Genomic DNA, 23,317 nt, shown 5'->3' with positions numbered 1-23,317 from the left:
TGTAATCACAGAAACAAATCTAGACATCGTTCCTAGTTTTGCATGGTAGATTGAGTTTATTACTGATGCCTCAGGTTTGAAAAACTATGTATGACCAAAGTAGTACATTGGAAATGTCAAAGCTGTAATCAAGCTGCTACGTAATGGTAAACTGAAATGATGTCTGTTTAAGAATATTTTTCTGTTCTTGTATTCTTTCCTTAACAACGAGATGTATTTTTATGCTTCTGGATTGGTGGACTTGTAACTCTAAAAGGTATCTGAATATCAATCAGAACTATTCAGTTCAAGGTACAGATGAGACTACTCAGAACACTTTATTTTTTTCTTTCTTTTTTTCTTCCTCTTTTTTATGTCAAGTTATCCAGCGTTTTTTCAGTGAGTCAAGTATGCATTACAATGTAGAGGGCTGAGTCCAAATCAAAATATATGTGAACTTAAATACAGGTATGGGTTGAGTGAAAGTACTTGGAGGTCAATTTTTGAAGTTAGTTATATGATTAAACTCTCTCTGACTATAGTTCATTCTGTAAATACATTAGTGCTACTGCTCGAAGAATGGCAGGGTCCAATACAGAGAAGCAAAAGTGCATTGTGGATATACCATCTATCTCAGTACAGCAGTTGTTACACCAACTTTGGAGGTTTATATTTATGCTATTTTTAATTCATATTTCTAATAGACTGAGCCTTGACTGTGTACACCTTTCTGTTAATGAAATTAGGAGCAATTTGGTTGCCAAGGTCAATTTAGAAATGATCTGGGAATACAGAGCAAGTACCACCACAAGCTCATCAGCCTTAATATGCTAGCTGTTGGAGTCTGGTAGAAAACATGCTGAAGAGACAGATGCTCCTATGTTTCTGTGGTAGGTCATAACTGAGGATCAGCAAGAGGAGGCACATACTTCTGTATTATGTGACAGGAGCTTGTGTGGCCTATACATCATTGAGACAAAAACTGAGCCAAAACAGTTCAGTCTTTTTCTTAGCCACGGTTATTAAGTGTCTAAAGCAGACTGCCATAAAATTAGACAAAGCTACAAAGCTGTTAACTTGCAGCATCTCACATAAGTGTTTTGTATGCAGTTGAAACCTAATAGGCTATGCAGATGACTAATGGGGTCATGCTAAGTAGTGTAGTTCATGTATCACTTAGGTTTGGGTTGGAGTGAAGATTCTAGTACTGCTAGGGTATGTGCCTCCTCTCTCTTTCTGAGCCTCTGTGGTGCCCTACCATAAAATTATGGGAGCATCCATGTCTTTAAGGGGTCTCCTACAAACCTCGGATATCTAGCATATCAAGGATGATCTTGTGGTAGTACTCGTGTGCAAGTTCATATTTAAATTGACCCTCACAATTAAATTGTTCCTAACTTGATTGCTGTGCCTACATCCCCCTTGCTACGTGCCATTCATTTTCTGCTGTTTCGCAGATGCCTAGCTTTTAAGTTGCTTTCAGAAAGTCCTTACAGCAGCACAACTACTTAAAACTCAAAGTTGGCTACTTTTCTGGTTATTATCTTTAATCTTTATTTTTTGAAATGGCCTGTCAAGCCAGCTGGGACTGGTAATTTGATAGGAACCTTTCCAATACATAAGGATCTATGTGTCTGATGCTGCCAGCTCTCTGGCAGGCTGTGCTGTTGGAGCTGATCTGCTGATAAAAACACAGTCAGTGTTTGTATAAGCCTTATTCTTTCACTGATGTTATTTTTTTCCAAATAAATTAATGGTCAAGTGCTGAGTACATGCTGTGCCTTTCTACTGATCACACTGCGTGATGCAAACATGCTAGGCTTGGGTATGCTTTCTTAAATCTTATGGTGCTTGGCTTAAACATATTGATGATTAATGATGGCTGCAATCTTAGAGCCATGTGATTTGCTTCAGAAACAAGTAGGATTTTAAGGTGGATGGGTTTTGTTACCAACAAGATGTAGATGCAAGGTACCAGATCTTGCAAACTTTCTGAGTTTTGGAGCACCTTCAGGACTGCCCCCTCCCCCCACCCCCGCTCACTCGCTCGTTCCACCCTCTGCTCGCTCGGTTCCCCCCCCACCCCACTCACTTGCTCGGTTTCCTCCTCTCTGAATATCTCATACTTGCCAGTCAGCTTAGTCAAGATTTCAGTAAGAGCTACTCTCGCCAGCTTATGGAAACTCCCCTGCCCTATAGATGGAAGTGGGCCCACAGCTTCTGCTCCAGTTCCTCAGAGCAGAAAAAGGCAGCTCATAATGTGACTTTTGATGATGGGAAACGAGTGGCTCTTGGTGGGAGCAGATCTCTAGCAATGGCTCTTTGAAAAGGAAACGGGTTCCTCTTCCAGAGAGGCAGCTGTGCAGGTAACGAGCAGGTGGCTGCTTGGAATTTGCCTGGTTCTTCCACAAAAATCTCATGGGAGTTCTGTTAAATTGAACTCAAATGCAACACTGTGCTGCTGAATTTGTGCTTAGCTTTCATGCATGTTACTAAAAAAAAAAATAAAAAAATCCTCGCATAAATACCCTACCCAGCATGAAAATCCTGAAATCTTGTACGTGAAATATGAGAAGTTCCTGTCAAAAATCCTATATGTGTTCCCTTCTGTTTAGGGTTAGTAATGGGGAGATCTTATGACACACCTTCATCCAGTCAATTTTAGATTCTGTCTTTGTGCTGCTCCAGTTTTTACAAGCCAGGACAAACCAGATTTTTGCTGAGGTTCAGGTCATGGCAAGAGCTGTAATGGCCAAAGAGCCATGCAGCACAGTGCTCTGAGGCATTGGATGCCCACAGAAGAGTATAAGAACAGGATAAGCGTATAGAGATATTTCTTCAGTATTTTCTCCCTGCTTCCAGCCACCTGCAGCTCAGGGATAAGTTTGTCTAATTACTTTTTGGATTTCCTGTTAACTTTTGGCACCTCCAACACTCTGCAGCCAGTTCTGCAGCTCAACTACATGAGATATGAAGAAACATGTCTGTTCTTATTGAATCTGCCAGCTGATAACTTCATGTAATGCTCTCTATTCCTTGTATTATGTGAGGTAAACAATAATTCCTTATTCTCCTTCTTGTCACTCATGATATTACAGATTTCTTTCAAACTGTCTCTGAATTCTTTCCATAATGCCTAAACTAAATTTCCTTTGCTGGCTTTAAAGCTCATTCCTCCTTGTCCTGAATATAGTGCACAGTGAGAAGTTTATTCCCTTTTTATTTGCAGCATCCTTTTACATATTTGCAGACTCTTATCTCCTAAATCTCTTTTGCTTTCTCTTCTTGACACTAAACAACTGAAGCCCATTAATTCTATGATTAATCCTTCCTCAGGGACCACGGTTTCTAAAACTCTGATCCTTCTTAGCTTTATTCTTCAGATGCTTTCTAATTGGCCTGTATCTTTCTTGAAATAGTGTCCACTTCTGGGAATTAAATTTCAGTTGTGGACTTACCAGCACAGTAGGTCAGGGGGACTTTGTCACATACTCTTTGTGCAACACTCCTGTTGGCATAGTGCATTATGTTTGCATTTTAAAAGTAATGTGACATTGATTTGTGTTCATATCGGCATCTGTTGCCATGTCACAGATCCTGTCCTGCAGTCTTGATATCCGGTCTTTCCCCATCTTGTAGAAACAACCAATTACATAAATATTGATCCTAGTACTTTCTGTTCAACCTTACTAACTTGCATCTGATCTCTTTTTCCCAGTGCTTCCATTTTTAGCCTGAAATTCTAACCTTCCTCCCAGCTTGCTCTTACAGGGAATTTAATACATGTATTCTCTAATTCATCATCCACATCAATGAAAATAATAATACAAGCATGCACAGGGAAGATCTCTGACAGACCCCTGCTCTGTGCATGTCCCAGAGCAGTTTTCCATCGACCATCAGTAATTTGGTCTAGACCAACTTTCTTTAGCCTGCTTATGGGAACATCAGGTGAGAGTGTGTTGGAGGCTTTCTGAAGTCAATATCTTCCCTATTGTTGACAGGTGAGAGTGTGTTGGAGGCTTTCTGAAGTCAATATCTTCCCTATTGACAAGGTGTTAAGCTGTCAGAGAAGGAAATTGATTTATTTGTTTCTGACAATCCCTTCTTTGCTGCTATTTTCCCCCTTTTTTGCCTAAAGACTCATGAACTATTGCATAGTTTCTTCTAGTATTTCTGTGGGAACTGATTAGTTAATGTAACTTAAATTTTAAATCAAATTAATTACATTTAGTTTTCAATATAATTTAATATAATTTTTATTTTTGCTCCTCCTCCCTTTTTTTACCTGTAGACATCACCTTCACCCTTCCCAGGTGCTCTAATACCAGACTGGTTTCTCTTTGGGAACTGAGAGAGGACTAGTAATGGCACTGAGGTTGCTTCAGTCACTTTAATACCCTTGGATGAATTTCACTAGGCACAAATATTTGAAAACCTCTAACTTATCTCCTGCCAGTCCTTCCCCAGTCTGGCCTGCCTTCTTACCCTTTTGCTCCCAGGGTTAAGTCTTCTGTAAAATTGCGTTTCTCCCCGTTAGTCTTGTTGTGGCGTCAGAGGTGTGTTTTGACCAAAGCAGATTCTCATCCTACGGAAGTGTCCACAGGTGACAATGGGGAGACTCATGCGGAGTCTCTAGAGGACTGCTATCCTACCATGACAAACCTTGTTGCTTTGGGGACGTGGCTGAGCCCCTAAGGTCCTGTGGGGTTGGTAGACATACCTTCTCTGCTTTCTGCAGTCACGTGCACTTGGACCACAGGTACACTTTCCTTTTCAGAAACCAGCTTGATTGCCTTAAGTAGCAACATTGGTTTTCACTGATTCCTTCAGCTTTTGTTGTGTCATTTATCATCCATGTTTAGGCAGGGCCATAGTTAGAAAACGGGGATCCATCTCAGTTTATAGCAAGAAATAAATGTCTTGCCTCACAGATGGTAATTCATATTTCAAATGACCTAATATTTGGGGTGCCTAGCAGTGGCTGATGTCCTGAATTTGCTCTTGGAGCTGATTCTACCTTTACTTTCCCCTTTCCTCTTCCCTCCTCCTGTCTCATAAGGTGCCTCCAGCAGCAAGGAGAAGGGGAGGGAGGTTGGCGGTGTGCTTCATGTCTTCCCAGGAGGACAAGGCACTGCTGATTCCCTAAGCTTTTCCTTCACAGAGGTTCGCCTGAATCTCTCCCTCTCTCAGTGGGCTGGAAATGTTAATTTGCCCCACTCAGCCCTTCAGGGTTCAGTGGCCTAGCTTTTAGCAAAATCAATCAATTTTTTTTTGTACTCTTAAAATAAAAGCATATCCTTTATTTCCAGTTTGTTTTGCCTCTTGTCCCAATTTGTAAGAAGCCTGTCTAGCCACCCTGTTCTACCAAACTGTATCTGTAGTATGTATCTGCCAAACTGTCATGAAATCACCCCTTTAAAATCAATATGGAGAAGACTGTTTTCTTTGTGATAATTGGTAAGACATCTGCTTTTGCTCCACTATTTTCCTCAGGGCTGTTCCACGCTTGATGGTAAATGGGACTGCATACGATGCAATCGTGTGCATGTAGCTATTCTATTTCTTTTTTTTCGCATCTTTTTTCCCCTCAATGCTTTAAGGAAGATTTAGTGAACAAATGACAATAATGGAGACAAAAAAAAACCCTCTTCATTTTCTCTATCTTCTATTTAAGCCACTGGAGAAACACACCACCATTAGTGTGATGTTCGCCTGCTCTTCCTGCAGTTGGGTTAATCCTCAAAATTGAAAGAAGGAAGATGGAACCTTTCTGGACCTGGCTCATATTTATAAGAACCATGAATCTTGAAGATGGCATCTAATAATTAATTGCACACTTGGTGTCTCAGTACTTCCAAAGAACTTCCAGCCTCTTTTCAGTGGTGCCCAGCAATAGGACGAGAGGCAACGGGCACAAACTGAAACAGAAGACGTTCCGTCTGAACGTGAGAAAAAAACCCTCTTTACTGTGAGGGTAACAGAGCACTGGAACAGGTCACCCAGAGAGGTTGTGGAGTCTCCTTTCTTGGAGATATTCCAAATCCGTCTGGACACAAGCCTTGGAAACGTGCTCTAGGTGACCCTGCTTGAGCAGGGGCGTTGGACTAGATGATCTCCAGAGGTCTCTTCCAACCTCAACCATTCTGTGAATGTGTCTATGGAATTAAAGATTAAAAACTGAGAAAAATAAGAATATGGAAACTTTCCAGAGCTATTCAAAGACTACTACAAGAAGCTGAAGCAAAAGCCCCATGTGTCAGTGGAATTATTGAGTAATATTTTGCCTAAGTCAGTGTTAAGACTCCTTTCAATGGGTCCTTGGAGCCTGTTCCCATAATTTCTTTCTGTTCCCGGAAAAGTCCCGCTTTGCTCGTGATCCTGTGGCTCTGGGCATTTTGCCACTTGCAGTGCTGAAGTTGCGGACGATGGCAACAAATCTCTTGTCACCACAACAGATTGCGCTGACTTGCGAGCTCTGGTGGTGCTAGCTGGTGGTGCTCTTCCTCTTGCGCTCCTCCCTGATTCATTTGGGAAAACACTAAGGTTCTCAGGTGACAGCTTTTTAAAAAGAAAGGGCCAGCAGCAGGTTCTTCCATTTAAAAGACAAAAAAGAAAGATAGGGCTTTGGTTTGGCTTGGCCTATGAAGAGCAGGTAACTATTCGCTCAAGTTTTTTTTGACCTCTTATTGGGCTGCTTTTAATAAAATATTCCCCTCAGAGAAAAGGTGACATAAAATAAAACACCCCATCGGCTGGGCCACCGTGTCAGGAGGAGCCCCAGCCTCTCTGGCCTGGCTGCGGGCAGGGCTAGGGCGCGTGCAGCAGGGATGCCACTCCTGCGGTGAGCCGTGTGTGGCCTCAGCCCTCTGCGCTGGGCTGCTTCCCGCCGCCCCGTGCCCTCCCGCTGCCCCAGGGGTTGCGCTGGGGAGGGCAGCGCTGGGTGGCTGGGCCGGGCCGGGGCAGTGCCAGGGGAGCGGAGGGGAGGGCGGTGCTGGGGCAGGCTGGGCCTGGAGCCGGCCGGGGCAGGTGCTGCCGTTGCCTAGCAATGGGGCAGCTGGTCGCTTCCCATGGCTATGCTGAGGGCACTGAGGCCCCCAGCCAATCAGGTGGTGCCTCAAGGTATTGCATCATCATAATGGGGTAGCAGGCCTGGGGGGTGCTTCCCATTGGCTATGCTGAGGGGTGCAGAGGCCCCCAGCCAATGAGGTGGCACCTCAGGGTATTGCGTCATCATAATGGGGTAGCACTTTGCCATGGCTTGTCTCCGGTCTCAGCTTTGTGCCCGGTTGCTCCCGCCCTGGGGAGGTAAAGAGCCTCTTGCTGAGAAGCGTCTGGCCTCCCTGTGGGCAGGTGAGGCCTGGGCGGCCTCTGTGCGCTGCGAGAGCGTGGGGCTCGCGCAAAGGTTGCAGCTTGCACCGGCGGTGAGTCTGGTCAGGTTTGCCCTAGGAGCTGGCAGCTCTGGGCGCCCGAAGCTTCAGCGATGGTGCCGGGATGGAGATCAGAGAGCGAGTCTGGAGGCTGTGCTTAATCCTGGGCTGAAACCACTGAGGAGCTGGTGTCAAGAGGTAGGCGAGGAGAAGCCTGTGTGTTGTGATGGCTGGGCTTTTTTGTGTGCGTGTGCTTGTTTTGGAGTTTGGGGTTCTTTGTCTGTTTTGTTTGTTTGTTTGTTTGTTTTGAGGGACTATTGCCATTAGGAGTCAGGTTAGGTCTGTATCACGTGTTCACAGGTCTAGTGAACTGGTTTGTTTTTTTTCTGGCAGAAGGCCGCAGTCCTTGTTCCTCAAAGAAAGGCTCTGTAGTTGTAGGAGCTGAAGCCCTGACTATACCAACAGCCAGACAGGATTAAGCAGCAGCAGGATGCGTCTGCTCCTCTATGAGCCTTGCTCCCTCACAGAAAGGACTGAGGACAACACTGTCCGGGCCCCCTGCTCTTCACCCTTGACCGATGCTCGAGGTTAGCCTGCCACTGACATTGGTGCCCATGTGGATGAGCAGCCGGGGGTAATAGCCTGATGAGCCTCATCAGTCTTTCTGCAACATCTTGGAGCTGAGCATGCACTAAGCTGCAAACCACCTAAGGCTTCAGGTCAGGTTTGCAGAAGGGTGACGCTGCACCCTGCAGGAGGGGAGTCTCTAGTAACTGCCACCCTCCTTTTCTTCCTGCAGACATTTAGGTGAGGCTCAGGGGCACTGCTGAACTCCTTCAGCTGCCTGAGAGAAAGCTGGGGAGGAGAGGAAGGTATTCTGATGCTAGAATAATTCTGTATATGCAGAGAAAAGCCCTGTCTTGCCTGGCCTGTCTGTATGCCTTGCAGGTAGTCATTCTACAGTCTGTGTATCTAAAAAGCCTGGCTTTGCCTCTCCATGGGTAGGTAGAGGAAGATAGTCTATACGCTGACAGAAAAGCCTCACCTTGTTGTTGGCATGTAGTCTATGCACAGACAGTATCTGTTTAATGTACAGATAGAAAAGCAGCACCTTGCCTGTGTATGTACTGTATATGCAGACAGAAAAGCCTCTCATCGCCTTGCATGTGCATATTCTGTATGTGGAGAGGGTGTGTTCTTTATTTGGACAAACTTTCATCCCCTGTCTTTCTCTATATGTTCTGTATGTAATATATATTACAGATAGACAGTATATATTCTGTATACAGACAGAAAAGCCCTGCCTTGCCTGCTTATGTATGTATAGATGTCTAACGTGTATACATGTACCTATGTTCCAAATACAGACAGTATACATTGCATATACAAAAATATGCCTTACCTCCTTCTACCTGTCTATCTATATTCCGGGTAGAGACAGTATGCATTCCATATAAAGGCAGAAAAGCCTTGCATACCCTTACTTGTGCGTATTCTCTGTACATATGTAGGCACTATACAAATGTTATATATGCTAGGTATGTATTCTGTGTAATATTGTATATAGAGATAGAGAGGTAACGCATGGCACTGTCTCTCTTTATGTATAAAGATGACATGTATTCTGTATACAGTGCCTCAGTGAGATGAGCTGAGGCTTTTCTCCCTGGGTACAGAGTATACCCTGTCTGTGGGTATTCTATAGCTACTGTGTGTAAATATAGTCTAGCAGTATGTCCATGCATACCTATATGTAAGTACATGCATGCACCTATATATTTTGTATCTAGTCCCTGCATACTTTCCATAGCTAGTCTATGTGTATGACTCCATCCAGAATGTATAATACCTGTATGTATTTTGTATCCAGACAGAATGGCCTTAGCTAGGCAAGGCAAGACTTTTTCTGTACATAGAATAGATGCCAGCTATACATTACCTACTTTGGCCATATAGGCCTGGGAATAGCAGGAGCGCTTAGGAATTTCCTGGCTCCATCTAAGAGCATGTGAATCGAGATGCTTCCAAAGACATATGCCAGGGCATCGAAGGAACTGCTGTGCCAGGAAATTTTACAGGAATGGCCTGAAGCTGCTTGCCAGGGATTGCCAGTGCTGCTTCCTAGGACAGTTATGAACAGATAGCCAACTTCCAAACAAATAGTCAAGAGGAGGTGCCTTTCGGCAGGAAGGAACCGCCAATTGGTGTGCAGGACTGGCAGAGGAGCAGGAGGAAGCGCCACCTACTGGCGTGCAGGCGAGGAGGAGGAGGAGGAGTTGCCGCCTATATGTGCGCAGTCCTGGCAGAGGAGGAGGAGGAGGAGGACGACGACGACGACAACGACGAGCCGCCTGTATGCGCGCAGGGGCCCCCTGCGCAGGGCAGCTCTGGGGCTGAGCGGCAGCAACTGCTTCGCCTTGGCACGGCAAACGAACAGCAGCGCCCTGGAGCTGGCCCCACAGCTCCTGGCTTGCGTGGATGGGGAGCCCGAGCTGCCGCTGCCCCTTTCCCGACGCAAGAGGCCCGGAGGCAGCGGGGCCGGGGGCGCTGCAGAGCGGTGCTGCCAGCCAGTGCCGCACGAAGCTCTGCTGTGCCAGGGTGGCGTGGGGGTGCGGGGCTGGTGTCGGGGCAGCGAGCAGAGGGGGCTGCCTGTGACCGAGCTCTGCCTTCGTCCCTGCGCTGTGCCCAGGCAAAGCCCAGGAGCCCAGGAGACCCGGCTCAGCCGCCTGCCCTGCCTTCGGCTCCTCATCAAGTCCGTCGGCTTCGACGCTCCCGTAAGTGTCCTGGGGGGTTCCGCTGCGCCCCGAGCGCCACGGGGCTTTGGGGAAGGGCCCCCGCCACCAGCTGCTCACGTGGCTTCTCTGCTCTCTTGCCTAGTCGGGGTCGCCGACTGCCCGCAGCGTGGAGGCCTTGACTGCGGCGGAGGTGAGTAGGGGCTGCCTCTGCCCCGGCCCTGGCTGGGTGCTGGCGGGAGGCGTCGGAGTTTCGGGAGGGCACGTGGCAGGGCCCGAAGCCCTGCAGACACCGGTCGGTCGCTGCTGCATGGGGCCATTCCTGCAGCCCAGCATCTCCTCCACAGGAGTGTGACGACCTCGGCTCTTCGCTGCAGCTGCTCACAGCTCTCTGCGTGCCTGAAGCAGCTCCGGAGGCACCCGAGCACACGGGCAGCTCCGCAGGTAGGACGATGCACTGAGCATTGGCACCGAGCAGGGCTGCTGGTGCCAGTTGTGCAGCTGGAGACCGCAAGGCGCCTGTGGCCATGCCGAGGGGGGCAGAGGGCTCGAGACCTTCTGGCAGTGCTTTCCTCCTGCCACACTTCCCAGAAGTTCACAATGACAATACTCACTGCACAAAAGGCATCGCACGTGCTGAACCTCTGTAGCCCTCTGCTCTTCACAGCGCTGCTCACTAGGGACTGCAGCTGCACTCCCCGGGCAGGATACTGCCCCCACGGGCACTTGGCTCTCCTCCTGAACTGCTCCTCACCTCCATAGCTGCTAAGGTTGCCCCTTGCCATGTGCCATGTGCCATGTGCCATGTGCCATGTGCCATGTGCGGGGCTGCGTGCTCCCACCGGGAAAGTGCCCTTTTGGCCCTTCAGAGGCCCAGGAAAAAGGAGCTGACAGCCTCTTTCTCCCCACAGCACACCCAGGTGCTGCTCTGGAGGACGCCTCTGCCCTCCACAGCCCAGAGGCTGAAGCTGCCTGCGGCCCCCCAACCGCTGAGACGCAGCAGCCCAGAGGCAGAAGCCCCAGCGGGAGGCGCAGAAATGCCTCGTGCGTCTCTGCTCCTCCACTGCCTGCTCAGAGCAAGGAGCTCGGCACGCTGCGCAGGAGCCTCTCGGAGGCGGCCCTGTCCTTCCCGGGCCGCTGGCAAGGCTGCAGAAGGCGCCAGAGGGGCACCAGCCGGGCGCCCAGTGTTGCGGATGGTCAGCAACAGCTGGGCATGGAGAAGGGGGCCCTGGAAAAGCCACCTGCCATGGAGGCGGCACCACTCTCGGCTGGCTCTGCACCCGCACCGTCCTCCAGGTGCTCCCTGGAGAGCTGCCGGGCTGCTTCGCGGGGCCCCTCCATAAGCCTCCTGGGAGCTGCTGCCATTCCCGCTTGCTGCTTGCCGGCGGCGAGAGCTGCGAGAAAGAGAAGGAGACGGAGGAGGAGACAGAGAAGGAAAAGAAGAAGGAGAGAGAGAAGGAGAAAGAGGGAGACAAAGAGAAGGCGAAAGAGAAGGCGAAAGAGAAGGAGAAGGCGAAGGCAAAAGCAAAGGAGAAGGAGAAGAAGAGAGAAAGAAAGAGAAGGAGGAAGAGAAAGGGAAAGGGAAGGAGAAGGAGAAGAAATGGAGAGCAAATAAAGGGAGGAGAAAAGAAAGAAAGAAAGAAAGAAAAGAGATGGAGAGAAAACCAAGAGAAAGAAAAGAAATGGCGTAAAAAGAAATGGAGAGAAAAGAAAGGGAAAGAAAAGGAAGGGGCAGGGCAAGAAAGTGAAGAGAAAAGAGAGGGGAGAAAAAAGGTGTAGAAAGGAAGGGGGAGAGAAAAGTGAGGGCAAAAAAGGGGGAGAAAAGGGAGAAGAAGAAAAGGGAGCAAAGAAGATGGAGCTAAGAGAAGAGGAGAAAGAGGAGGGAGAAAAGGAAGAGGGAGAAAAAAGGAAGAGGGAGAAAAAAGGGGGGGGGAGAAAGAAAGGGGAGCAAAAGGGTGAAAAAAGCGGCCAAATGAAGGGGTGCTAGAAAAGGGGAGGAAAGGGAGAGGGAGGAAGAAGAGAGGGGGAGAAAAAGAGTGAGAAAAGGGAGAAGAAAAGGAGGGGAAGGGGAAATAAGAAAGAGAGAAGCAAAGGGGGACTAAAAAGGAGGGTGGAAATGGGAGAGAAAGGGGAACAAAGAGAGGAGGAAGAAAGGGGAGAAAAAAGGAGGGAGATAAGCAAGCGAGGGAAAAAATGGAGAGAGAAGAAGAAGGGAGAAGAAGGGGGAGGTAAGAAAGGGTGAGAAAAGAGGTGTCAGGAAAAAAGGGGGAGAAAAGAGTGAAGAGAAATGGGGAGAAAAAGCAAAGGGAGAAGAAAGGAGGAGAAAAAAGGGGGAAGAAAAATGGGGAGAAAGGAGGGGGAAATAGCAAAAAGGCGGGGAGGGGGGGAGAAATAAAAGGGGGAGAAAAGAAAGGCAGAGAGAAAAATGAGGAGAAAAAAGGGGTGGGAGAGGGGAGCTAAGAAAAGAGGGAAGAAAAGAGGGGAAGCTAAAGGGGGAGAAAAGCGGGGAGAGAGGCAGAGCAAAAAGGGGGGAGAGAAAAAAGGGGGAAGGAAAAAGGGGAGGAAAAGAGGGGAGAGAAAAAAGGGGGAGCAAGCCTGAGGAGGAAAAAGAGGGAGAGAAAAGGGAAGAGGAGAGGGGAGAGGAAAAAGGAGGAGGGGCAAGGGGGCAAGAAGTGGAGGGGAAAGGCCAAAGGGAGAAGAAAGGGGGAGAAAGAAGGGGGAAGGAAAAGGGGAAGGAAAGAAGGGAAAGGAATAGAAAAAAGGGGGAGAGAAGTGGGAGAAATCAAAGGGGTAGAAAAGGAAGGCAGAGCAAAGATGGGGAGAAAAAGGGGGTGGAAAGGAGGAGCTAAGAAAAGAGGGAAGAAAAAAGGGGAAGGAAAAGGGGTAGAGAAAAAGGGGGAGAGAAATGGGAGGAAAAGGGGAGGGAAAAGGGGGAAGAAAGCAGGGGGAGAAAAGAAAGCAGGAGAAAAAGAGGGGGAGAGAGAAAGGAGGAGGAAAGGGTGAGAGAAAAAGGGGGAGCAAAGAAGAGGGGGACCAAAAGCAGGGGAGAAAAGGGGGGAGAAAAAAGGTGGGGAAAAATGGAGAGGAAAGAAAGGAGGGGAGAAAAAGAAGGGAGATAAAAGGTGGAGAAAAAAGGGAGGAAGGGAGGGAGGGAGGAGGGGGAGAGGAAAAGGCGGAGAAGAAAGGGTGAGAAAAGCGGGGAGAGAAAAGGGGGGAGAAAAAAGGGGGAGAAAAAAGGGAGAAAATAAGCGAAGGCAGAAGAAAAAAGGGAGACAAAGGGGAGGAAAATGGTGGGAAAGGGGGAGAAAAGAAAAGAGGGAAGAAAAGAGGGGAAGATGAAAGGGGAGGAAAAGGGGAGATAAGAAAGCAAGAGAACAAAGGGGGAGAGAAAAAAGAGGTAGAAAAAAATGGAGAAAAGAATGGAGAAAAAGGGAGAGAGGAAAAAGGGGGAGAGCAATTGAGGAGAAAAAAGGGGGAGAAGAAAAAGGGGGAGGAAGGGGGAGAAAAGGGGGGAGAAGAAAAGGGGGAGAAAGAAGAAAGGGAGAAAAAAGGGAGGAAAGAAGGGGGAAGAAAGAAGGGGGAAAAGGGGGGAGGAAGAGAAAAGGGAGAAAAGAAAGGCAGAGCAAAGGTGGGGGGAAGGGGGGGCTGGAAAGGGGGAGATGAGAAAAGAGGGAATGGCAAAGGGGAAGAGAAGGGAGGACAGGAATGGGAGAAAAAAGGGGGAGAAAAGGTGGAGAGGAAAGGGGGCAGGAAAGCAGGGGGAACAAAAAGGGAGGAGAAAAAGGTGAGGAAAAATGGGGAGAACATCAAAGAAGGGAGAAAAAGGAGCTAAAAGGGGGAGAAAAAAGGGGGGAAGGGGGAGAAAAGAGGGAAGAAAAAGGGAAGAAAAAGTGGGAAGAAGAGAAGGGGGACAAAGATGGGAGAAAAAAGGGGGAAGATGATAAAAGGGGGGTAAGGGAGGAAAAGGGGTGAGAAAAAAAGGGAGGAGAAGGGAAGGGAAAAAAGGGGAAGAAAAAATGGGGAGAAGAACTGGTGAGAAAAGCGGGGAGAAAAGAAACGGGGAGATGAGCAAGGCGGATAAGGGGGGAGATTAGCAAGGGGGAGATAAGGAAGCAGGGAGAAAAAGGAGGGTAAGAGAAGGAGGGGAAGCAAAGGAAGGGGAAGAAAAGCGGGGGAAGAAAAGAAAGGGGCCAAAGAAGAAAGGGAAAAAAAGGACAGGGAAAAGGGAAAGGAAAGAGAAAAAAGGAAAGACAAAAGGGACGAAGGAAAGGAAAGGAAAAAGGAGAAGGTAAAAAGGAAGGAAAAAAAGGAAAGAACAAAAAGGAAAGGAACCCCTCCCCCCCCCCAACCCCGCCTTTGGCAGCATCCTCATCCCCTTGTAACAGCGGGAAGCCTGCCGGGACGGGCAGTGTGCTTCTACCTGTGGGAACTTGTCTGTGGTTAGCACTGACCTCCCCGTTGAGGGCCCCGGGGAGCCTCGGACCAGGAGCAGGGGGACTTTGGATTTACGCCCGTGTAACTTCACTGCAATAAAGCCCTTTTCCGCAGGACGATTTGACGGCTCCTTGTCTCTCCCTGCAACACTCGGGCGCCAAATGTCCTCCACCGACTTTGGGATGGTTCTGCAGGTGCGGCGGGGCTGTTTGCATGCCCTGGCGTGCACACCGCCGTAGCAGCAGGGCAAGGCACTGAGCAGCGGTAGCACTGCTGCTGCTGCTGCTGCTGCTGTTGTGGGAGAGGGCAAGGGAGATTTGGGGAAGCAATGCCTCTGTGGCAGGGAGTCAAGGGCCACCGCCGAGAGCAGCAGTCCCCAGGGAGGGGCAGAGAGAAGCTGCCGAGAGGCGATGCTGCTCCAGAAGGGGCGTGCGAGAGAAGGAGGCCACGGGCACGGCAGGGCTGCTGCTTCCCGGGTGCGGCTGTTGCCCGGACACCGAGGAAAGGGGCAGGAGAGCACCTGGCCTGGCAGGAGGCGCGAGCGGCAGAAGCCGCATGCTGGCAGGCTGCAGCTAGGGAAGGTGCCCCCTCCGTCGGCCCCTGTCGGCAGGGGCACTCTCCTCGCAAGGCAGCCGAAGGAGAGGGGCCCGCTGCCACTTGCAAAAGGCATTGGCCATTCTCGGCCATCTGCAGCTCTTCCGTCACGTGGCGTTCAGCTCTCCCTTGCAGAAACCAGAAGCATTTTGTCCTGCTGGCACGCGTGGGCAGGAAGAGACGGCCCATGCCGTTGGTGCAGAGGAAAGACCCAGAGGCCACAGAAGCCTCCAACTGCCTCTAAGCAGAAACACAAGGATTTCTTTGGCAGGGGCTGACTCACTGCAGTATGGGACTGTGAGCAGCCTGGGGGTGCCAGGAAGAGGACGTGCCCGTTTCCTGGCCTCTAAGCAGCCCAGACAACCCAGGGAGGAGGAGCCCAGGCACTTGCCCAGAGAGGAAGGCGGTCTCTCTTTGGGCCCAAGGGGGTGGCCCAGGGCCGACGGGACAGCGATGCTCAGCAAGCTTAGCCGGCCTCCCAATACTCAGCACACATGGGCCTGAACCTTCCCACTTCCAGCTTCTGGCTAAGAAAAGAGGCCTTGGTCCTCTGGGAGCCTCTTTCCAGGCACTTGCAGCACGCCGAAGGAAAGCAAGAGAGGGGCACCAAACGCAGAGGAGCTCTACACATCGGTCACAAGCAAGGGCTAGGGGGAAGGAGTTGCCTAAAACTGTGCTGCAGCCCCTCTCAGCTTGCTCTTGCAAGTGCAAGAAGCACCACGATCGAACAAGACCTAAATGGAAACGCACCCCACAGGAGATGTAGCCCCTCCCTCCTCTCCAGAGAGCCTTTGTCTCCCTCCATCTCTTTCCTTAAGGACTTGCCTGAAACTGTGCTGCAGCCCCTCTCAGCTTGCTCTTGCAAGTGCAAGAAGCACCACGATCGAACAAGACCTAAATGGAAACGCACCCCACAGGAGATGTAGCCCCTCCCTCCTCTCCAGAGAGCCTTTGTCTCCCTCCATCTCTTTCCTTAAGGACTTGCCCTGTCAGTCCACCTGTCCCTTTACACAGGTGACCTCCAGACATGCACTTGGCAGGCCTCCAAAGACTAGAAGCACACAGAAAGCAGAGGGCTTTGCTTTAGTGCGCCACGTTCTGCCTTCAGCTCGGAAAACTGCTTTACCCAGCTACCAGAGCGCCCGACCACAAGCACGGGGCCAGCCCAGCCCTCCTGGCCTCCAAGGCTAAGGCCCCTGAACCACTGTAGCCAACAGGGGAATTCTCTGGGGGCCTTTGCCAAAGCTGCCTTTGGCTCCCTAGCCACAAAGACCAAAAGCCCTTTGACCAACAGCTGCATCAACGGGAGCTGCCTTTGGGCACAGGAGCCAAGTGACGTCGGCGAGGCCCCTCTGCTCCTTGGGCTACTCCATGACGACTATTGCACCCCATGCTTCGCACATCCCGTTTTCTGTTTAAGTGCCAGGAAGACACTCTAATCATACCAGCATGAGTAAAGCAGAAGAGGCAAGCATTGCCGTGGCAGACAATGCTGGAATTAAGCCTCCTGCTGGGGCCGCCTGAGTGAAGCTCCTGGCGTCTGCATCCTGCGGCTGTTTTAAATCACACGATGCACTCTCTTCTTGCCAACCAAATGCACCTGTCCTGGGGAGGAAGCATGGCTGAGCTGCAAAGGGGAAAAGCTGAGCTCTGGCATTGCCCAGCTCAGCTCGCCCAGCACAGCAGCCTGCCTTTGAGCAGCACGGCACGTCTGGTTTTCTAGGCTTTGCAAGAGCAAAGAGAAGAACAAGGGAGTTCAGAGAATCGCAGAACGGTGGAGGCTGGAAGGCACCGTCAGAGACCATGCGCTCCTAGCGCCCTGCTCAAGCAGGCTCACCTAGAGCAGGCTGCCCAGGACCGTGTGCAGACAACTTCTGAATATCCCCAAGGATGGCGTCTCCACAAGCCCTCTGAGCAACCTGTGCCAGTGCTCAGGCACCCTCACCGCAAAAGAGTTTTGCGTAGCTTCAGACGGAATTGCCTGTGCAATTTCAGTTTGTGCCCGTTGCCTCTCGTCCTGTCGCTGGGCAACGCTGAAAGAATTCAAGCGCAGGGAGGCTTTGGCCTTCCCAGCCCTAGTGCTGCTTGCTCCAACAATGTCCCTGTGTTCCTCGCAGGTCACCTCTCCCTGCTTCCACCTTCTGCACACTTGCTTCTTCTGTCTGGCTTTTGCCAGCACCTCCTTGTTCGTCCAGGCAGGGTTCCCATGCCCTTTGCTCAGCTCCTGGCTCAATGGCATGGACTGTTCTGGAGCTTGGCAGAGGGGATGCTGGACTATCAAGCAGCTTTCTCGGAGCCCTCTTCCCTCTCGAGCCTTGTCCCGTGGGACACTTCCTCCTGGAGCAGCACACCCTCGTGCACCAGCGAGCTGCAATCTCTTGCTCTACCACACACATCTCAGCCACTTGCTGAGAGGAGAGCAATTGCAGCAAAAGCACTTTGGCATCCCCTCGAGAGCCGAGCACCGGTGAAGGCTGAGAGAAGGACCATCCCTGCCGCTTTCACAGCCATCGGGACTGGCACTCACATGCAGACCGCACACGTGGCTACCTCCATTTCCCTATCTGTATACAAGCATTTTCGTGAGCCTGCCTCATCTCCTGCGCAGTCTGCCTTTGAGTCTCTCTGCAGACTCCTGGGACGCACCTGAGTCGAGGTGGGATTCAGCTGCCCAAAAGCCCGTGTCTACAGGCATTTGGGTATGCCAGGGCACCACCAGGAATTGCCAAAGGCATCACAAATGGATGCCGGTCCTGGAGCTTAGGCAGCTGAATCCTGCCATAAACTCTTCTCTGACTGTGGCTGGAGCCGAGATTCCCACTTCACATGGGGAGGCCACATGTTGGCACCTGGAGGGGAGGTCACTCTCATCGCCGGCTCACCACTACCGGGACTGAGTGCAGAGGAAGCGTGAAAGCTGGGAAAGTTGGGACAGCGCCTGGGCCCTGATGTGATCTCCAGCGGGCACAGGCGCCCTTGCTTGCCCCCTCCACAGCTTGAGGCCTCCTGTCCCAGCAGCAACAGGGCATGTTGCAGCCGTGCGGGGAGGCGTGTGCATTGGGGGTTTTCACTGACACAGAGCCAGCTGCTGAAGCTGGCAGCTCCTCCAACACCAAGCCCGGAGACGCAGAGCAAAGGGGGCATGGCGGGAGCCAGCAGCGGTGCCCGGCCCCACCAGCCACGCTCCCACCCCGCAGACGGGACAATGCCGTGGCGGTGTCGGAGGTGCCGGGCAGCGGGGAGACTCCCCTTTGCGCCCGCGGCCCCCGGCCCACGCCCCGGCGCTGCCCCGCGACCCGGCCGCCGCATCACAATGTGCCACAGTGGCACCCGGGTGGCCACGGCCACCAGCGCCCGCCCGGCCCCAGTGCGGCGCTGTGCCAGTGCGGGGCAGCGGGGAGACGCAGGCTCCCGGCCCAGCGCAGCGGCACTACTCGGCACAGGCGCACCGCTCTTGCCTTGGCGCAGGCCTGACCGGCGCCTGGCGCTGCCCGCCGCGGGGCACGCACGCACCGCAGCCCTCTGCGCGCGCACGGCGCCATGGGACAGGCCAACTGCTGCGGCACCCGGGGCGCTGCCGGCCCCGCTGCCGGCACGCAGGCACAGCCTGGGGACCCTGGCCGCGCGGCTCCTCGCGCCGGCCTCAGGCTCGTGCCCAGGGGAGCCTCCCGGCCCCCGGCGCCGCTTGGTGCCTTTGTGTCGCGCAGGAGCCCCCGGCTCCTGCTCAGCGAGCGCGTGCGGGTGACTCGGCACCAGCGGACGAGGGACAGGCACCTCCTGCTCTTCTCCGACGCCATCGCCGTCGCCAGATTCAGGTAAGAAGAGCAACCAGAGCCGTCCTCCCCCCCGCCACCGCCTCTGCCACCTGCCCCCAGGCACCGCTGCTCCCCGCATCTGCTCCCACCGGAGCAGAAAGTGCCTCCTCGGGGCTGCTCTTCCCATTGCTTCCTTCCTCAACAGCACCTCTCGACAAGGAACAGCAGTGCCGCCAAATCCTGCTGCTCACAGCCTCTAGCATCCAGTCGCCCGCAAGGAGGCCTTCCTCCTCTCCTCACTGCCTTGCCCAGGGCTCCATGCCCTTTGCTCCCCACCACCACTGGTGCTCCATATGGCCTGCAGCCCCCTGCATGGGTGCACCTGCGCTGCGGGCAGGGACAGCCTTGCCCTTTAATTCGGGGAGGTGTGAGCGGAAAGGGGCAGGCTCCGCGTGTTGCCGCCCTGACCGGCAGCCCCTGAGCAAGCGCCCGCCAGCACTGCTTTGCAGCAGCGACTTCTCCAGAGTGCCCTGTGTGCGTGCTGGCACGCAGGCTGCTTTCTGCCGCCCGAGCCCCGCGCTGGCTGCCCCAAGCCTCTGCCCCCGGCACACGGCTCTCCCCGGGAGGCCTGCTGCGGCTGCCCCCAGCACACAGCCTCCAAGGCGGTCCCTGCTCTTCCTCCTGGCAGATGTGGTTCCACCTTCCTGCTCAAGCACCGGGTGCCTCTCAGCGACCTCTGGGTGCTGTGCGAGAAGGACGAGGCGGCGTGCGGCTGTGAAGATGAGGAGGACGTTTTTGGCCTCAAATGCGCCAATTCCCTCGTCCTGGTCTGGACCACCAAGGTCTGCGTGGTCACCTTCCGGTGAGTCTTGGGGGCGTGTCCAGGGCTGGGGGGGTGCAGGGCACCGTGCTCGCCTTCAGTCCTCTCTGGGCTTGCTGGGGCTCAGCCCCAGCTGCGGCAGAGAAAGCAGAGGCCCCGCTGGGCTTTCAGACGCACCCACGGGCACCTCCAGGCGTGCACAAGCCACCCGCCACTGCCGCCACGACCCTGCAGCTCTGCTCAGCCCAGCGACACTGTGGGGGGACACCGAGCGGGGGCTCTGGTGCATGGCAGTGTGGAGCGGTGCCAAGCAGGCCAGCTGTGTCTGGGGCCCTGTGCCACTCCCCAGCACCAGCAGCAGCAGCAGCAGCAGCAGGAGCGGGCTCTGAGGCTGTTTCTCCTTCTCGCTGCAGGTCGCAGGAGGTGAAGGAGCGGTGGCTGAACACCATGCTCAGGTGAGCCCTGCCGGGGAACTCAGCCTGCCTGCGGCGGCGTCAAGGCTGCAGGCGGTGCAGAGCTGCCGGGGCAGCTGCCCGCAGCACAGCAGCACGGGAGGTGGGCGAAAGGGACGCCCCCTGCGCGGGGCAGCTCTGGGGCCGAGCGGCAGCAGCTGCTTCGCCTTGGCACGGCAAACGAACAGCAGCGCCCTGGAGCTGGCCCCACAGCTCCTGGCTTGCGTGGATGGGGAGCCCGAGCTGCCGCTGCCCCTTTCCCGACGCAAGAGGCCCGGAGGCAGCGGGGCCGGGGGCGCTGCAGAGCGGTGCTGCCAGCCAGTGCCGCACGAAGCTCTGCTGTGCCAGGGTGGCGTGGGGGTGCGGGGCTGGTGTCGGGGCAGCGAGCAGAGGGGGCTGCCTGTGACCGAGCTCTGCCTTCGTCCCTGCGCTGTGCCCAGGCAAAGCCCAGGAGCCCAGGAGACCCGGCTCAGCCGCCTGCCCTGCCTTCGGCTCCTCATCAAGTCCGTCGGCTTCGACGCTCCCGTAAGTGTCCTGGGGGGTTCCGCTGCGCCCCGAGCGCCACGGGGCTTTGGGGAAGGGCCCCCGCCACCAGCTGCTCACGTGGCTTCTCTGCTCTCTTGCCTAGTCGGGGTCGCCGACTGCCCGCAGCGTGGAGGCCTTGACTGCGGCGGAGGTGAGTAGGGGCTGCCTCTGCCCCGGCCCTGGCTGGGTGCTGGCGGGAGGCGTCGGAGTTTCGGGAGGGCACGTGGCAGGGCCCGAAGCCCTGCAGACACCGGTCGGTCGCTGCTGCATGGGGCCATTCCTGCAGCCCAGCATCTCCTCCACAGGAGTGTGACGACCTCGGCTCTTCGCTGCAGCTGCTCACAGCTCTCTGCGTGCCTGAAGCAGCTCCGGAGGCACCCGAGCACACGGGCAGCTCCGCAGGTAGGACGATGCACTGAGCATTGGCACCGAGCAGGGCTGCTGGTGCCAGTTGTGCAGCTGGAGACCGCAAGGCGCCTGTGGCCATGCCGAGGGGGGCAGAGGGCTCGAGACCTTCTGGCAGTGCTTTCCTCCTGCCACACTTCCCAGAAGTTCACAATGACAATACTCACTGCACAAAAGGCATCGCACGTGCTGAACCTCTGTAGCCCTCTGCTCTTCACAGCGCTGCTCACTAGGGACTGCAGCTGCACTCCCCGGGCAGGATACTGCCCCCACGGGCACTTGGCTCTCCTCCTGAACTGCTCCTCACCTCCATAGCTGCTAAGGTTGCCCCTTGCCATGTGCCATGTGCCATGTGCCATGTGCCATGTGCCATGTGCGGGGCTGCGTGCTCCCACCGGGAAAGTGCCCTTTTGGCCCTTCAGAGGCCCAGGAAAAAGGAGCTGACAGCCTCTTTCTCCCCACAGCACACCCAGGTGCTGCTCTGGAGGACGCCTCTGCCCTCCACAGCCCAGAGGCTGAAGCTGCCTGCGGCCCCCCAACCGCTGAGACGCAGCAGCCCAGAGGCAGAAGCCCCAGCGGGAGGCGCAGAAATGCCTCGTGCGTCTCTGCTCCTCCACTGCCTGCTCAGAGCAAGGAGCTCGGCACGCTGCGCAGGAGCCTCTCGGAGGCGGCCCTGTCCTTCCCGGGCCGCTGGCAAGGCTGCAGAAGGCGCCAGAGGGGCACCAGCCGGGCGCCCAGTGTTGCGGATGGTCAGCAACAGCTGGGCATGGAGAAGGGGGCCCTGGAAAAGCCACCTGCCATGGAGGCGGCACCACTCTCGGCTGGCTCTGCACCCGCACCGTCCTCCAGGTGCTCCCTGGAGAGCTGCCGGGCTGCTTCGCGGGGCCCCTCCATAAGCCTCCTGGGAGCTGCTGCCATTCCCGCTTGCTGCTTGCCGGCGGCGAGAGCTGCGAGAAAGAGAAGGAGACGGAGGAGGAGACAGAGAAGGAAAAGAAGAAGGAGAGAGAGAAGGAGAAAGAGGGAGACAAAGAGAAGGCGAAAGAGAAGGCGAAAGAGAAGGAGAAGGCGAAGGCAAAAGCAAAGGAGAAGGAGAAGAAGAGAGAAAGAAAGAGAAGGAGGAAGAGAAAGGGAAAGGGAAGGAGAAGGAGAAGAAATGGAGAGCAAATAAAGGGAGGAGAAAAGAAAGAAAGAAAGAAAGAAAAGAGATGGAGAGAAAACCAAGAGAAAGAAAAGAAATGGCGTAAAAAGAAATGGAGAGAAAAGAAAGGGAAAGAAAAGGAAGGGGCAGGGCAAGAAAGTGAAGAGAGAAAAGAGAGGGGAGAAAAAAGGTGTAGAAAGGAAGGGGGAGAGAAAAGTGAGGGCAAAAAAGGGGGAGAAAAGGGAGAAGAAGAAAAGGGAGCAAAGAAGATGGAGCTAAGAGAAGAGGAGAAAGAGGAGGGAGAAAAGGAAGAGGGAGAAAAAAGGAAGAGGGAGAAAAAAGGGGGGGGGGAGAAAGAAAGGGGAGCAAAAGGGTGAAAAAAGCGGCCAAATGAAGGGGTGCTAGAAAAGGGGAGGAAAGGGAGAGGGAGGAAGAAGAGAGGGGGAGAAAAAGAGTGAGAAAAGGGAGAAGAAAAGGAGGGGAAGGGGAAATAAGAAAGAGAGAAGCAAAGGGGGACTAAAAAGGAGGGTGGAAATGGGAGAGAAAGGGGAACAAAGAGAGGAGGAAGAAAGGGGAGAAAAAAGGAGGGAGATAAGCAAGCGAGGGAAAAAATGGAGAGAGAAGAAGAAGGGAGAAGAAGGGGGAGGTAAGAAAGGGTGAGAAAAGAGGTGTCAGGAAAAAAGGGGGAGAAAAGAGTGAAGAGAAATGGGGAGAAAAAGCAAAGGGAGAAGAAAGGAGGAGAAAAAAGGGGGAAGAAAAATGGGGAGAAAGGAGGGGGAAATAGCAAAAAGGCGGGGAGGGGGGGAGAAATAAAAGGGGGAGAAAAGAAAGGCAGAGAGAAAAATGAGGAGAAAAAAGGGGTGGGAGAGGGGAGCTAAGAAAAGAGGGAAGAAAAGAGGGGAAGCTAAAGGGGGAGAAAAGCGGGGAGAGAGGCAGAGCAAAAAGGGGGGAGAGAAAAAAGGGGGAAGGAAAAAGGGGAGGAAAAGAGGGGAGAGAAAAAAGGGGGAGCAAGCCTGAGGAGGAAAAAGAGGGAGAGAAAAGGGAAGAGGAGAGGGGAGAGGAAAAAGGAGGAGGGGCAAGGGGGCAAGAAGTGGAGGGGAAAGGCCAAAGGGA

The sequence above is a fragment of the Apteryx mantelli genome, unplaced genomic scaffold (assembly GCF_036417845.1).
Source record: "Apteryx mantelli isolate bAptMan1 unplaced genomic scaffold, bAptMan1.hap1 HAP1_SCAFFOLD_71, whole genome shotgun sequence".
NCBI lineage: Eukaryota > Metazoa > Chordata > Aves > Apterygiformes > Apterygidae > Apteryx > Apteryx mantelli.
The sequence above is the reverse complement of the archived record's forward strand: the minus strand, read 5'-3'. Positions refer to the sequence as shown.